Source organism: Electrona antarctica (genome assembly GCF_951216825.1).
Source record: "Electrona antarctica genome assembly, contig: scaffold_25, whole genome shotgun sequence".
Taxonomy (NCBI): domain Eukaryota; kingdom Metazoa; phylum Chordata; class Actinopteri; order Myctophiformes; family Myctophidae; genus Electrona; species Electrona antarctica.
In genome coordinates, this window is record NW_027637034.1 from 7,590,261 (window position 1) to 7,606,704 (window position 16,444).

A 16,444-nucleotide genomic window follows, 5' to 3' on the forward strand; every position below is an offset into this window, starting at 1 on the left:
GCCACTGCAGGCAGGAAGCCTTTATAGTTCAGTCCATGACGACAGGAGCCAATCACATGCAAGACCATGCAGACAGGAGCCAATCACCTGCCAGTCCATGCAGACGGGAGCCAATCGCCTGCCACGTTCAACCTACTAGTCACCAGCTGGTAGTCAATCAGCCACTCACCACCACCACCACTCAATCAATCACATCAGTGATGACATCACAGACCAATGAGGGCAGAGGACAGGCATGGGGATAAACAGCACAGCACCATAAACAATGCACTCACAATGTGACACATCATCATCATCATTCCATAAACAATGAACTCACAATGTGATACATCATCATCATCATCATTTTTCGACCGCGGTCGAGATCATGGATTTCACATTGCCACGGAAGACTTTCCGGTCCTTCATTGCCACCCCCAGTTCCTGCTTACTGACTAGGAAGCTCTGAGAAGGAAGGGAAGTGGTCACGTGACTGGGCTGCGCCATGACACTTTCATGGACACTTTCATGGGAGCCAAACTACCCGGAAGTTTGGCAGAATGCACTGGAGTCAATGAGAGCTCAGTGACCAGCTCATGAACAAACATTATTTATGAACAATTGAGACCTTTTGTAAAGTAATCACTTCTGGAAAATAACAGAAGACATGTAACACATTATTGTCTGCTGTGTTGTTATTCGATGTGTACACTGTAATTTGTATAGAGGTATGGTATCTAAAGAGCACAAAGTACCTTTCTGAACGCACCAAGTATCGCGAGACTTCCCACCATTTCCTGTCTGGCAGCCAAATATCGCGATACTTCGGAGCCAGAAACGATACTGCTGCTGTTTAGATCATCAGATAAAATGATATAGGCCTACTGTGCAAAAAGTAAGTGATTAGAAAACAACCTGTGATATGTCTTCTGTTATTTTCCAGAAGTGATTACTTTACAAAAGGTCTCAATTGTTCATAAATAATGTTTGTTATGAGCTGGTCCAGCCGGCTCCATTCACTGCCATGTATTCATTGCACTTCCGGTGTGAGTTTGGCTCCCATGAAAGTGTCCATGAAAGTGTCATGGCACAGCCCAGTCACGTGACCACTTCCCTTCCTTCTCAGAGCTTCCTTACTTACTGATGCATGTGTCCCTAGCGATGACATCATGTGTCCCTAGCGATGGCATCATGTGTCCCTAGCGATGACATCAGGGGACGACAGTTTTCTACCTCTGGTCTGCTTTGAGGCAGGACTCCAGAGAAGAAGGGAAGATATAACCTCATTGTCAGCTCTGTAGCAGTGGCCGGCAAACTGTGTTCTTCTGGATCGGACTAGTGAAGAAACACGGGGAAGGTTGCCGTATGTTAGATTATACCACAGGTCGTTTCGAGGAAGCAATCTGATTGGTTGAAACAGCCTTCTAGCCGTGGGTTAAACCAGCACCATTCACCACCTAATCAAAACAAAGAATTCAGCTGCTCTGTTCTCCCAGAGCGCTAGCAAACTCGGTGGCTAGGCTAGCTAGTTTCTTGGGACATTTGTGGTCGTAGTGACTACATCTGTCATTAAAAAAATATATTCTTTCAGCGATTTTCTTAGTTTTAAGGGTAACTGTTGTATAATTGCAATATTACACTCGAGGGTGTGGGTTAACGTGATTATTGCCACTTCAGTGATGCTTGCGGAACTCGACTTCGTCTCGTTCCTCACCGCATCCCTGTCGTGGCAATAATCACGTTAACCCACACCCTCTCGTGTAATATTGCTTAATTAGTCGATGGGTGGCTCTTCCAAGAGAGATTTTGCGCTCTCATTAGAAGGCGGGTGTAAGTGCCATCCAACCGTTTCTCTAGTTGTGCGACACATTATGTGACACATTGTAGGCTTGTAGATCGGCCATTTTCTGCATGCAAAGCCTTTCCTTAAAGATGGAGTGCCACGATTTTTTTCCACCCAAAACATGATCATCAGGTATCATTATAATATAAGGAGGAAGAACTTTTTCCAAAAAGTGTATAAAATCATGCTTTTATGTGAATACGCCCACCAGTTCATTAAAGTATGCCTGCTTTGCCTGGTGGGTGGTGATGGGTGGTGATCCACCTGAACTGAAGCCACACCCACAGCTGTAGTTGTATGATAAAGGGGGAGGGGTTAGGGTTTGGTCTGATAGTGTGATGTCACTATATTACTGTTTATTTCATTGGCCCGTTTTACTGTCAAGGGTTCAGCCTCCAGGAAGGAACCCTAAATACAAAGTTAATACACCATTGCACATAAAAACGACTCCAGGGTGTCTAATGAAGTACTGTCACCTCATAGACACATGAAAAAGTGGAAAAATACAAAAATTGTGGCACTCCATCTTTAACGAAAATGGTAAATGGTGCGTTTATGCTCCTCCTCTTGTCCACATGTGGAAGTGTCCTTGGGCAAGACACCGTTGCCTCAAGTGAGTCGGTCGGTGTGAGCTCACCACCGTCGGTGTGTGAATGTGGGAAGTGAGGACGCTGGCGTCGACTGTTCGCCGCTTCACCTCCCAATGTATGAATGAATGAACCATTGTAAAGATTCATTCCCTGATGAAGGCTTAACCGCCGAAACGTTGGATTATTTTTTGTCTTACCTGCTGTCCTAATAAATATTGGCACTCTGGCTATTGGCGTGTGCGGCCTTATGGCCGATTCATACTCCTATTTTACCGCTGTAGTGCCGAAATGATTTCGGCTCGTCAGACATTTTCAGTAGCACCGAAGAGCCGACTTTAGGACGGTACCCCCCCCCCCCCCCCCCCCCCCCCCCCCGAACCTCAAATTACATCACATTGTAGGCTCTACAGAGCCGAACCGACTTTTATTCGGCTCTAAAATACGAGTATGAATCGCGCCTTAGGGGAGCCGGGCATCAAACAGGGAACCTTTTGATTCCCTATTGGCTGCTCTACCTCCTGAGCCACTGCCTCCCCACATCATTGTATAATCAAATGTATCATGAATTCAACCATCAAATTAGCTTAATTGACACTCAGCCTGAATTTTCATTTTGTTTCACTTAATTCTGAATCGCCAGAACATATATGTGGGAGCTATTTAGTATTTCAGAATATTTTCTATATAATTATCTAATGCATTTATTATTTAGTTTGCTTTGCTTAATTAGTTTGTTTACAGCCATTAATTCTGTTATAGCTAATGCTTTTATTTTGAAGGTGATGGGCAATTCTGGGGGGCACAGCTGAGTCTACTTAATTAAGTGAGCACACACAGGTTGTCAGTGAGCACCGGGAAGGTTCATGATTTTTTACCAGCAGGTCGGGGAGAGACTAGCATTTTGACATCATTTGCTGTATGTCTGTCTGGAGAAACTACAATAAAACACCATCAAATGTTGCTGCCTGACTGGACAATGGCCTCATTCCCTATACCACTGCGTAAGATTCGCTGCCCGGTGCCTTTAGTGGCACATAGAGGCACCATAAAAACATTATTAATACAATGAAAATATACATTTTAAGAGATGTCAGAGAACTTTCAATTATAAAAATGCTTGAGAATTGATGATTATGACTCATCTATGAATTAAACTACTGGGGTCCTGCAACCAATACGGTGATCCACCGTGCATAAAGATGTTGTTTAGTCGGCCCTCCTCTAAATACTGTACGTGACTCCTCTACACTTGTATCAGTCCTGGGTGAAAAGGGTTAACTGGAATGGTAACGGGACAAAATCCAAACTACCGCACAATCTGAAAGAGTACATTTTGAACTCTTGTAAGGAAAGGTACTATCCCAACGACGAAATAGCTGCAGTAGACAGACAAGCCATTGTTACTGAGATTAATGACAATCTGCGTAAAAGAAGAGATTGGAATAACAGTGAATAGCCTATGTTCTTTGACAAGCATGCATTGTTTCCTTTTTTGTGTGATTTTTATTTCAATCAATGTGCTGTAGCCTACTGAACTGAGGATATGATTATTGTCTTTGACACGCATGAAACGTTAACTTTTTGTTTCTTTTTTGCTGTACTGTTTATAGTACATTCATGGTTTCATGGTCTATTAATATTATTATGAGCTCTTATAATTACTGTTTTATTTTATCCTCCTGCGTTCCATACCTGCACACACCACGCTCATGCAGTTAAGAAAGATTCACAGTTTCAAATGCTTTCCCGTTTCACCGAAATGAACCCCGTCAAAAATGAACCTTGAACAATAATTCGATTGCAGCTGTAATAATTTTAGCGCAGCGCCTGCTTCTTGGTGGTAGCCTAATTATTTATTTAACCTTTATTTAACCAGTAAAAACACATTGAGAAATGTAACCAGTAAAAACACAGTCAATGATAAATTAATTTAGCACGCAATGGCGTTAGAGGCATATTTGCTTTTCTTTATTGTAATAAGTTTGGCGCAGCGCGTGGCACTGTGCTTCTTCTACTTTGCAAACTTTAAAATACAAAAAGGGTTTAATTGCAAACATTTCATCAATAATCATCAAGACAATTCAGATTAAACGATAATAGATGCCACACAAGCATGCAAAAGCGACACATACACACACAGTCTGATTGAACATTTTATTAATTCACATTTGCACATTCTCTCTTATATGGGTTTGGTAAACCACTACATCTCAGAGGCAAATATTGTATTTGTACGCCACTACATTTATTTGCAAACTTTAGTTACTAGTTACTTTAGAGATTTTGATTATTATAAAAAAAAATGCATTAACCACTTCCTCAGTATAGTAGAATATTTGAAAATAGCCGATCTACAAGCTCACAATACGTCGTGATGTGCTAGATTATGAGCTTGTAGATTTGCTATTTTCAAAAGATTTGTATACATTTGAAAACTTGAAATGGGACATTCTGCACAATGAGTACTTTCTACTTTTGGTACTTTAAGTACACTTTGATACCAATAATTTTGTACTTTTACTCAAGTAAATGTTGAATACCGGACTGTTACTTGTAACAGTATGTATTTCAATGTATTTCTATATTGCAGTATTGATACTTTTACTCAAGTACAAAATGTGATACTTTTTCCACCACTCCACTGCATATTGCAAGCTATACTCAAGTGCAGCTCTGCTCATCATGGCTTGAAGCCACCTGGTGGTTGAATGGCCACTCCACATATTAAAATAAACCTGTGGGTGTGGCTGAGAATCTGGGGGTGGGTCTGTGGGTGTGTCTAACAGAGGTACCTCTGGGTCCTGATAAATGTCAGTTTGAGACTGAGGAAGAAAGATATGGGACCCCACTGTAGTTAACTCGTGCACCATTTTAAATACATCTTGGTATTAATTTGGTTATTTTTCATCAAGACAGAAAGGTCATTACTGCAGACAGCTCCTCATAGAATATACACTGGTTCCCAAATGGAAGAAAAAAAACCCTTCAGAAAATGACCCTGATTGCATTTTTGAGGACAGTTACATAATGTGTTGTTTCTATATGATTTTGATTTGCTGAATCCATTTCTGCCGTATGCCGAGTGATACGTCACACCGTTTAGTCAGAAATTGAGTAATTAGCATAATGAACTAGATAAAGTGCCCCTCGGGGCACAAGTCTCCACCAGGGCAGGTCAGGTTGTGGCCTACTGGTGGCGCTATAATAGGCCAATGTGAAAAGGGTGCCATTTCTTCTCACGCCTTGGATGGCAATTGGATGATTTCAGGCATTTTGTTACAAAAATGTGTTTTGCAAAAATCCACCTGTTGGTGGCGCTATAACAGGCCAATGTGAAAAGGGTGGGATATATTCCTCAGCCTAGTAGGAAAGTCTGAGAAAGATTTCACGTGAATTGCACGCTGCGTTCATGATTTGAGGCTTTTTGTTCAAAACGGGCCAATCCTGCAAACTTTGAAAGCCAACGTTAGCCAATTAGGATGGAATATAAAATATCGGACAGATCCGGCTTGAACACATGACTATAGCGATAGTGTGTAACGATTTGCGGGATGTTTGGACATAATCTGGAGGGGTAATATCAAAAAATTTGTTTTTCAAAAGTCGGCCTACTGGTGGCGCTATAACAGGCTGTTCTGGAACATTTGGGGCAGAGGTTCATCGTTGGCATCCAGGGAGTGTGTGTGCAAAATTTGGCATTGACCGGGTTAACGGTGCCAGAGATAAGATGTACACAGACGGACGGACACACATGTACAGACGGACACACACACACACACACACACACACACACACACACACACACACACACACACACACACACACACACACACACACACACACACACACACACACACACACGGCCTGGTGGAGACAATCACTATAAATACTGGAAATGGCTAAAATTCTGATAAATAAATTGTACATAATGTGTTGTTTCTATATGATTTTTATGTGCTGAATCAATTTCTGCCGTATGCCGAGTGATACAAGTCACCGCGTTTCGTAGTAAGTAATTAGCATATTTAATCACTAAAAACTGGAAATAGATCATTCCGATAAATGAATCTTATAAAAGCCCTGTGCGCCTGCATGGTTTCCAGAGTAATTTGCTGCGTTCCATGATTTGTTTTGTCACTTCACTTCAGGCTAGAGCCCTGGGGCTCCGGTGGAGATTCTTGCTGTCCATCGAGAAAGTGTTGCTCTAAACTGGAACCCTCAGCCCAGTGCTCTCTAATATTCCCAGCAGGCTGCTTGACAAATTGGTAATGATTCTGAAACCTGCTCTTTAATTCTTTAACACATGAAGTACAATATAATGTTCAACCTTTTTTGGAGAACACAACGTAGGCTATGTGTGTTGATATTGTGGTAAGAAAAATAGTGCTGTCATTCAATATTTGAATCATGAACAATCACATTATTTATCTACAGTAATTAATTGTGCGATTAGTTTGTATCTATCCACAATGTTTAATAGTAGTAGTAGAAGTAGTCCTATTAACATGGGAGTGGAAACTTATGCTGACTTTATGCATATGTTAATGTTTTATTGGAAATCAATTTAAAACCCTAAATAAGCCATAATGGTATAGTGTATTAAACAGGCTGCACAGTAGATGGGTATAATAATATGAGTACTGTAGAGTCCAACTTTATGCTTTAATCTAAAAGGTTCACTAAAGGATGGACATCATACATAGTCTGTTGATTACTTTTGACACAATGAAATTTGTTTTTAGTAATATGTAGCCCATCTGATCCCTGTAATAGAGGAAGGCTTTACGTTTGTCTTAAGCTATTAGTTTGAGTTGTGAAGCATTTAATCCCCAATATCAGCACTTAACTAAAACCATAAATATACCACTTAAAGTGAAAACCTTGGAATTGATTTAGACATACACCAGGATAGGTTTTAAATGCTTTAGTATATTTTGTGTTTAAATGTAAACACAAAATATAAAAGACCTCCAAATTCAACCTTTAAATATCAAATAAACCCATGCATCTAATGAAAAACAAACAAAACAAAACCCCACCCACGTTGCAGGACTGTTTAGTGCATCCAGAAGATGGTGTCCTTGGCGGGAGATTTACTCACAGTTTAGGAGAACAAACAGTTACAGCATGAAAATGGGATGCTCAACAGGGTTGAATAATGTCAAAATTATTAATAATGTAAATGAAATACATCACAGAAATACTACAAAATAAAACCCAGAAAATATAAAACAATAAACCCACAGGTAAAAAATAAACACTTCAGCTTTGTAAACACTTCTTTAGGTAATATAAAAGGTAGGTACATTTCCTTTCACATTATAAATGTAACAAATACATCAACATCTGAAAACAACTCTTCACATTGTCTTTGCTTGTATAATTCAAATAAGAAAACATTTCAAATGACTCTTATTAACCCAAAATAATAACAGGGTTACAAATATATTACTAAATGCAGAAAAAAAGTCCTTAACTCCTTTAGCGCCATCTAGTGTTAGCATGCTCACACTGCCGATATGCCGCCCGTCTGCTCCCACTCTACGGAGCTTGTTTCCCTTCCGGGATAAACAGGAAGGTGGGGGCCTCCGGGAGGACATCAACACCACTCGCATTAGCTCACAGCCTTTAGCTAGCAGTACGACCAGCTACATTTTCTCAGCGATGCGATACAAACTCACAGATTATTTATGAGTCGGGTGCGTGGCGGCGCACCATGGACAGCTCTCGAACCTTTGGAGATACGGCGCTTTGAAAATCCTGTTAAATAATGGAGGCTCAACGGAGCTGGATTTAAAAATCGCATCGCTGGTGGGGAAGGAGGAGCTCCATACTAGCCGGAGCAATGCTAAAAGGTAAACAGACGGACGGACGTACGCACGTTCATATATGTAGTAAACGGTTGTCTACGCATAAGCTATAGGCTACTGTACGCGTAGATGGAACAAATAGGTCCCAGGGGGGGGAAAAGGGGGTGGGTTGGGGTTTCAGATTTTACCGGGGCCAGTTTCAAATTGCAGTCGTCCGTAGGTGCCCTTTGAGAGCGGTTTTGAAGGAGTCAAGGGATTTGCATGTCTTAATTGCGAACGCAGTGATTGCGAACGCAGTGAGCATTTACTATGAGACCCAGCAGATCATGTCTGTCTGTCTGTCTGTGTGTCTGTGTGTGTGTCACGCTGTAACACCACCTGCCCGCCACCAGAGGGCGCAGCTGTATCACAAAAACACACATGCACGCACAAACGCGCACACACACACACACACACACACACACACACACACACACACACACACACACACACACACACACACACACACACACACACAAACAAACAAACAAACAACTTAACTTAACTTAACTTAAAAAAAAAACTTTTAAAAAAATCTTAAAAAGAAAAAACTTTAAAAAAAAACTTAACTTAAAGAAATCTTAAAAAAAAAAAAAGAAAAAGAACTAAAAAAAACCTTAAAAAAGTACGTCATTTATTCTAATTGTTGTTATTGCAAACACACGTGCACGCACACACGCACATACATACACACACACACACAAACAACTTATCTTAAAAAAAAACTTAACTTCAAAAAAACTTAACTTCAAAAAAACTTAAAAAGGTACCCGCGTTCGCGCGTCTTACTTGTGACTGTTGGTATCGGTATGGCGTTCCACATTTTGGTGGCAAAAGACTGTTGGTAGGACATTCCACATGTTGGTGGCAAAAGACGGTTGGTAGGGCGTTCCACATATTGGTGGCAAATGACTGTTGGTAGGGCCTTCCACATTTTGGTGGCAACACTTTGCCGTGATGCTATTACCTCAGGGAGTCAGGGGTTCTTCCAAGCATGGCAGCTCCCTTCAAAACAGCCTGCTGGGGCAACCATGGGCAAATAACTTTGCACTGAGCACCAAACTGCTCTGTAATGTGTTTGCGTAGAATCTCACTTGAGGCAAAATTCCCCACTAACAAGAGGTAGTCAATGCTGAGATCCTTTTTAAAGATTTCTTTGAGACCTTTAGTGATGCCACTCAGACTTTCATTGAAGAAAGATCTCTTCTTTGCTCTTGAGATTGTGATCACCCCATCGTCCCAGCTGACACCTTGCACATTCTTGAAGTACTTCTCTATTGGTTGCTTCTTATGAGCTAGGTAAGCTAAGTTGTAAGGACAGCGGATCTCTATATCATCATCCACATCCTTAAAGACTAAGAAGTCATCGATCATGTTTAAGTTTTTTTTTTAAGTTAAGTTTTTTTTTAAGTTAAGTTTTTTTTAAGTTTTTCTTAACTTTTAAAGTTTTTCCTTTTTAAGCTTTAAGTTTTTTTTTAAGTTAAGTTTTTTTTAAGTTTTTCTTTCCTTTTAAAGTTTTTCCTTTTTAAGTTTTTTTTTTAAGTTAAGTTTTTTTTAAGTTTTTCTTTCCTTTTAAAGTTTTTCCTTTTTAAGTTTTTTTTTAAGTTAAGTTTTTTTGTAAGTTAGGTTTTTTTTAAGTTAAGTTTTGTGTGTGTGTGTGTGTGTGTGCGTGCGTGCGTGCGTGCGTGCGTGCGTGCGTGCGTGCGTGCGTGCGTGCGTGAGTGTGTGTGTGTGTGTGTGTGCGTGCGTGCATGTGTGTGTGTGTTTTTGTGTGTGATACAGCTGCGCCCTCTGGTGGTGGGCGGGTGGTGTTACAGCGGGACAGACACACAGACACACACACACACAGACATGATCTGCTGGGTCTCATAGTAAATGCTCACTGCGTTCGCAATTAGCAGAGGCCTTGTGCAGCATTTTCAGGACTCCTCCAACACATACTTCATATACCGTGATGTCAATGGTACCATCTGCAAGACAACAATGTTAGGCATTAAAATATGAAACAGAGTAAAAATGTAGTGACGTTGCATACATTTAAAGATAAGGATTTAGCAGTATACTGTAAATACAGTGAATGTGTACAGCTTGCATGCACACACACACACACACACACACACACACACACACACACACACACACACACACACACACACACACACACACACACACAGTATATATGAGTCATTGAATAAGTCTGCATGAATAAAATATACCACAACATACCTCCAAAACAGACAACAATGTATTGTGTTCCAGGTTGTTCCAGTAGTAGGGTACTACTTGTCGTGTTGTCATCAACAAAACCATCAAAACCATGCCCCAAACGTTAGGCAACTTTTAAAGTTTTTTGCAACCTGCTCCTCTCCCATACCATTAGCAGAGGCCTTGTGCAGCATTTTCAGGACTCCTCCAACACATACTTCATATACCGTGATGTCAATGGTACCATCTGCAAGACAACAATGTTAGGCATTAAAATATGAAACAGAGTAAAAATGTAGTGACGTTGCATACATTTAAAGATAAGGATTTAGCAGTATACTCTAAATACAGTGAATGTGTACAGTTTGCACACACACACACACACACACACACACACACACACACACACACACACACACACACACACACACACACACACACACACACACACACACACACACACACACAGTATATATGAGTCATTGAATAAGTCTGCATGAATAAAATATAGCACAACATACCTCCAAAACAGACAACAATGTATTGTGTTCCAGGTTGTTCCAGTAGTAGGGTACTACTTGTCGTGTTGTCATCAACAAAACCATCTGAGGGCAGCTGCCTACACCAGACCAACTTGTCCGGTTGACTTTCTCTCACAATGCCAGCCTGAAAAGAAAGAAAGAAAGAAAGAAAGAAAGAAAGAAAGAAAGTAAGAACAAAAATACTATTTAATTGCACACATTTTCATGTGGAGAAGATATCATATAGAAGATAATAATCATTTTGATAATGTCATGTAATGTCATGTCATGTAATATATATATTATTTTGCCCCCCCAAAATAATATTCCTTGTTCCTTGTTCAAACATGATTATTTGGGGGTGTCTCCAGTTCAGTTATTAAGGGGCCAAGCTAAATGGCCTATGGTCCCTTATTGTAGTTGTCTGTCTTTAAGGGGCCGCGCCCAAAGTGCCTGGCCCCTTAAAAACAAAATTGCATTTCTGGCTTAACCGTGCAGTCGGGTTTTGTTAAACTTGGCAATATGGTATGCCAAACGGTGAGAACGCAAAGCCCACGGCCATTGGCCAAAGGGTGGCGCTATAGCACTCAATCGAAAATGCAAACTTTGAACAGGCATAGCTCATGAACCGTTTGACCGAGCCAACAATAAAACTTCGATAGACATATGCGTCTCCTGATGTCGAACAACTTTTGTGTTCTGACTTTTGACCTCTGACCCTGGCTAATGCTACATTCACATGGAATCAGGCAAGCAGTAGATGGCAAACTGGAAGTCATTTTAGTGGACGGGAGCAGGACGGTAAACGGAACAGGACGGCACGGCAGCCTGGCAGCCAGATCCGGCGACGGTAGCGGCAGACGGCATCAATGTTAAAATATTAAGTACTGTTTCCTTTTAATATCAATGCATCATGGATTCAAATTGTCAAAAGTGCAAAAAGCAGATCTACAAGCTCAAAGCGTGTCACACCGCAACACGAGGTTGTAGATCGTCTATTTGAAGATTCGAAGGCAGTTGCAAAACGCATGCATCTATCTATCTATCTATCTATCTATCTATCTATCTATCTATCTATGATTCAGTGACAGTTACACACCCCCACCAACAGGAGGCGAAAGGCATTTAGGCAACAGTGCCTGGTTTATTTTGTTGCGCATGCGTGGAAAACCATTGACCCAGTGCTTGTTTGCACCACGTCACGTAGCTGCGTCTAGTTTTCCATTACGGTGATGGCGTTGTTTGTTGAACAAGTCAAACTTGTTGTCGTGCCTCTCGGGAATTGTTGATGTTTGTGCCTTTATTACACATTCTATATTACAGTAGGAACAGAAAGCTTGGTGGAAATGTCTCCTAAAGGAGGTCAAAAGCGTCAAATGGAGTCTTTACGGCTGAAGATAAATGAACAGCTAGCGTCGGTGGGAGAGGAGATATTGTTTGTTGTGGACAAACAGCAGCGTGGCGCTGCTGATGTTTGTAGTGTGGAGCTTAGCGTCAGAGTGTTTGTGTTGGAGCGCCTCAGCGCGGTGGGAGAGTTCATAGTCAACCTCTTCCAGAGAGAGATGGAGACACTAGAAACTCTGCTGGAGACACAAAACAAACTCCTGGACATTGATTTTGATATGGACATCGATCTACACACTACAGGTTAGTAGACAACAACACCAGCTTAGCTACAACAAGTAGCATCAAGCTAGCTGGACGGAACTACATTTACCAGTAGTTATACTAGCTCTGGTCCATAGCTCTAATGCGTTGCATTTAGAGCTATGTTTCCCAATTCCTTTTTTAACCCTACCCCTCATCCCTTGCCCCTACCCCTCAGCCCTTGCCCCTTCCCCTTGCCCCTACATAATGAGTGTCAAGGGGTAGGGAGATAAATCATCACCCTAGGAATTGGAACGTCCCTAAATATTGAACGTCCCTTGTAGATATTGATATATTGATATACAACCTGTTCTCAGAAAATAGCTGATCTGCAAGCTCACTACAGGCTAGTGGTCCCCAAACCTTTTCATGTCAAGGACCCGCAAATTGACAATTAGCCCGCATACCCCCATTTGAAGAGATATGCCAGGGACCCCATAGATTTTTACGAATCTAGCAGTGTCACAGACCGCCAGTGTGACATGCATTAGTCCATGGACCCCCATTTGATGGCATTTCTGTCTCTGGGACCCCCAATTTATATTGTGAAATCAATGTTAATTAACTCAGAGTGTACAAATGGACCCTTATGGGTCCATTTGGTTCCAAACTATCATTTAGCTGGGGACCCCCTGGAACTCTCTCAAGGACCCCTGGGGGTCCCCATAACCCACTTTGGAAACCACTGCTATAAGCTGTAGATCGGCTATTTTGGGAGAAGAGATGATGATGAAATAAATATATTGTGGTGACTAGGCACACACAGAACAGTTGTATATGACATTAATAATTCACTGCGTTGTTGCCCACGTTTAATATGATTGTTCCTCATTATAATGCAATGCAGTGTGTTACCTTTAAGTCCAGAAACACACCTCCGAGGTGTTGACATATTTACCGTGTTGTCTCTCTCTCTTCTTTTCTGATTAAACGGAGTGCCACCATCGTTGGCTTTTCCAATCTGAGAAATATCTCCTTCTCTTCTCTGCCTACGCCGGCACTCCTACATTGGTGACCCCGATACTCTTGGACGTTTCCAGAGTTTACTGAACATGTCAGCTTCACTGAAATTGCCCGAATTTTGGGAACGAAATGCAAGCGCGTGGTTCGCACAGGCGGAGGCTCAATTCACCATCAAAGACATCACAGGGGATGAAACGAAATTTTATCATGTGGTGGCATCTCTTACCAGCGCGACTGCGGGGAGAGTGGTGAGTCTACTAGAACGTCCTCCGACGAGGAACAAATACGGGACTTTGAAGGCGCATTTACTGGATACTTTTGGACTTAATGAATCCGAGCGTGCGCGCCAACTCCTCTCGCTTCCCGGCCTCGGCGACAGCAAGCCGTCTGAGCTGATGGATCACATGCTGGCTCTACTGGGAGACCATCAGCCTTGTTTTCTTTTCAAGGAACTTTTCCTGCAGCAGCTTCCAGACCAGGTTCGTTTGGCACTTGCAAATTCTGCTATTACTGATTTTCGTCTGCTGGCCAGAGAGGCAGATACATTTTTCTCGGCTGGGAAGAAATGTTTTGCGGCCACGCCCACTACTGCCTCCAGTGTCTCCAGCAGTGATGACCATATGTATCAGCCATACTCCATCTCTGCCACTAACACTATGCCCCGACGTGCAAAGCAGCCAGGAGGATTATGTTTCTACCATGCCAAGTTTGGCAATAAAGCCAAGAAATGCCTTCCTCCCTGTACATTCAGTGCGTCGGGAAACGCACCGGCCGCCACCTATTAGCAGCCGTGGGTGACGGCCGTACCAGCGGCTTGCTGTTTATCACTGACTCCATCTCCGCCCACATGAGTACTTTGCCAGCTTCGGCCACAGACATTCGCATAGGGCCACGCGCCCCCCCCCCTTGTGGCAGCCAATGGCAGCACAATCCACACCTTTGGCACACGCACTGTGACGGTGTGTTTTGCTGGTCAGCGTTTCACCTGGGATTTCGTGTCGGCGAAAGTCTCCACCCCCCTCTTGGGCGCTGATTTATTTTTTGCCAATAAACTTCTGGTTGATGTGAGGAACCGACGCCTCGTCCATGCTGAAACGTTCAGCTCATTTCCTTGTGAGCACAGTGACACTGCCCTGACAAAGCTGTCCAGTGCACTCTCGCCTGCTGATGACTTTTCTCACCTCCTCGGGGAGTTCTCAGACATAACCACGCCTACTTTTTCATCTGCCTCCACCAAACATGGCGTGTTGCATTACATCTCCACCGAAGGCCCACCTGTGCACGCCAAGGCCCGTCGTCTCGACCCACACAGGCTCGCTATCGCTAGGACGGAATTCGATGCAATGGAGCGCCTTGGCATTGTGCGTCGGTCAAACAGCCCCTGGGCCTCCCCCCTTCACCTGGTGCCCAAGTCCAATGGTGGTTGGCGCCCGTGTGGCGACTACCGGCGCCAAAACAGCGGTAATCACCCCGTTTGGGCTTTTTGAGTTTCTCAGGATGCCATTCGGACTCAAAAATGCTGCCCAAACCTTTCAGCGTTTGATGGACACGGTTCTGCGCGACTTGTCATTTGTTTTTGTCTACCTCGATGACATTTGTCTGGCCAGCAAATCGAAAGCAGAGCATCTGTCGCACCTACGGCTTCTCTTCAGTCGTCTCAGGCAGCACGGCTTGATCATCAACCCAGCGAAGTGCCAGTTTGGAGTGTCTTCTATGGATTTCCTGGGCCACCACATCACTACAGCCGGAGCAATCCCACTGCCCTCAAGGGTGGAGGCAGTGCTGAAGCTCCCACGGCCTCTCACGGTCAGGGCTCTACAGGAGTTCTGTGGCATGGTAAATTTTTACCACCGTTTCGTGCCTCGGGCTGCCAACCTTATGCGGCCCCTATACAGTGCTCTCAAAGGGAAGAACTCTCCTAGGCACGCCATTTCTTGGTCCACGGACATGTTGGTGGCTTTCTCAGCGACAAAACATGCCCTCGCAGGAGCGACTATGCTGGCTCACCCAGTGCCAGGGGCTCCTGTTGCTCTCACCACGGACGCGTCGGACTATGCTGTTGGTGCTGTTCTCCAGCAGTTGGTCAAGGGTGTTTGGCAACCGCTCGCTTTTTTCAGCCGCCAACTTCGTTCCAGCGAGCAGAAATATAGCACTTTTGACCGTGAGCTCCTCGCCCTGTATTTAGCAGTTCGCCACTTCCGTTTCCTGCTGGAAGCTCGCCCATTCACTGCCTTTGTGGACCACAAGCCTCTGACTTTCGCCATGGCCAAGGTGTCGGAACCATGGTCGGCCAGGCAGCAGCGCCACCTGGCGTTCATCTCTGAATTCACCACGGACATCCAACACGTGGCAGGCAAGGACAATCCCGTGGCTGACTGCCTCTCTCGCGTGGTCATTGGCGCGGTGCACCTCGGGATCGATTATACCCAGATGGCTGTGGACCAGGCCTCAGACCCCGACATTCAGGCTTACAGAACAGCAGTCACTGGCCTCAAGTTGGCGGAGATATTTCTCAGATTGGAAAAGCCAACGATGGTGGCACTCCGTTTAATCAGAAAAGAAGAGAGAGAGACAACACTTGTCGCAGAGGTAAATACGTCAACACCTCGGAGGTGTGTTTCTGGACAGGGGATTTTATTCCCCGCACTATTGTCCCCTGGTCTGCTTCTGACCAACACCGTACTCTCCTGGATGCTGCTAAGACTTTCCTGCCAGTCCCGACCTCGCACCACTGCCTGCCCCAGGTGCACATCCCGCCCGACCTGCGAGCGGCGGGGTATGTGTTTATCCGCCACGATGCCCATCGGGGACCCCTGCAACCACCTTACGATGGTCCCTACCGGGTGG

General features: G+C 43.6%; 1 protein-coding gene across 1 annotated transcript in view; it reads left to right on the top strand.

Annotated features, from left to right (window-relative positions):
• The window catches only part of LOC306919233 (uncharacterized protein), a gene marked incomplete at its 3' end in the record, with an annotated part of 270,701 nt that overhangs the window by 127,223 nt on the left and 127,034 nt on the right, over nt 1-16,444 (top strand). The gene's annotated exons all lie outside the window — the stretch shown is intronic.